This window comes from Halyomorpha halys, unplaced genomic scaffold (genome assembly GCF_000696795.3).
Source record: "Halyomorpha halys isolate HHAL.00 unplaced genomic scaffold, Hhal_1.1 Scaffold138.1, whole genome shotgun sequence".
NCBI classification, from domain to species: Eukaryota; Metazoa; Arthropoda; class Insecta; order Hemiptera; family Pentatomidae; genus Halyomorpha; species Halyomorpha halys.
The window spans coordinates 54,460-56,199 of NW_027115565.1; positions in this window are offsets into that span (position 1 = coordinate 54,460).

The window sequence follows — 1,740 nt, forward strand, 5'->3', positions numbered from 1 at the left end:
TATTTATGATTTTAAATTTTAAAAAATAGGCTTTTAACTTATAATTAATGAATGACCTTGGCAGAATAACCTGCAAAAGTAACTCTAAATTTAATATGAGGAAGAAATTATAATTGAAGATGTCCTTGAGGATGGCTAAAATGGCCGAAACGTTGGACTGGTGAAAAATAAAAAGTGTTGAGACAAAAAAGGATACAAGTTTTATTTATTTAATAATTAAATTATAATATTATAACAGAGCAAAAGGAGACATAAATTTATTGTTATAATATAATTGAAAAATTCCCAACACTAAGCTTGGAATCTCTAAACTTCCCGTAAATAACCAACCAGTTAGTGTTCTGTCAATATAGGTATCAAGACAGATATATCACACAACACACCACATATCACATCAGTCTAAAAAGACACATCAATGAGATACACGGAATCACTCTTGGACATTTTCGTCACCAGATTACTTAAATATTATGCTTTGAATTATATCGAGACAAACTTTTCTAGTTTATTTGGCAACTTACATTGTCCCTTTGAGAATTATTGGAGACAAAAACGTAAAATTTAAATTAGCAGATAACACATACACACATATACAGAATGATAAAAAGTTAGAAAAAAATGAAAATATTAACGGGAAAAAGAACAATAAATAATCATGTATGAAATTAGCATATAATTCAAACATTTTTAAACTGCGACTGTTTATATTAATAAGTTTCAAAGCAAATCGTTTAATTGTTGTTCTTCTCGAAAAAACACAGCTCAAATAATATTCACCACTTCACCGTTTGTAATTTTTTTTTACCTTAAATTCTACTGACAAAAAATTCTAACCGAATGAGAAAACTTACATTCCTACATGATAAAATAATAAAAATAAAATAGAATATAGAAAAAAACATTTATGAATCATTAGTGTATTTAAGTTGTTATTAACCAAGACATCATTATGACAGTTCTCTATTTATTTTTTGGCAATTACTCGGTTCTTAATTAATTATTTGCATTAGTCTCCTTTGTCAAAAGGATATGTTGATTAAAGATTTATAAAAGGAGGTTTACATTTCTTTGAATTTACCTTTTAATTATCCTTACTTGGTTTTTATAAATAAACACCTAAAATTCATTCGTTTCTCTTTACTTTAGATTCTTCATTTTATTATCTTTCTAAGAGAATAAAAGAAAAGCCTTTTGTTCATTAAAACTAAATTTCTCTAAAAACATTTTTAGAAGATTTAGTGATACAAAGGAGTATATCCTATAATGCTGAAATTTTAAGCTAGCTGGATAAAACGTGATGCAAAAATAACGTTGGACAATAATTTAATTTAATTAAGGACGTAGCGAGATTCGTGAGTTTGATCTAGATTTTTACAATAAATATTTTTTCATGGCCTCAAATATTCAACTCACAAATTCCTATTCTTTTTACTTCTCAGAATAATTCAAGTAATTAATACCACAGCAAACCAGTGAAGCTATTGTAATTTTAAGAGAAGTCTTTTATTTAGAAAGCTTTAGAAATTGTTGTCAAACTGTTCTATGAGACTATTTTTGATAGTGAACCCTTACGTTTCTGTTATCATAGGGACTTTTTTTAAAAAGTATTAATAATAATAAACGCTTAGAGAGCCCGAAGGTTCGATGCCGTTACCACCAATTGTTCTCTACATTCATCTTTCCAGTGACGTTTCGGTCTACCCCTCGGAAGTTTACCCGTCGGTTCAATGTTTTTTTTTT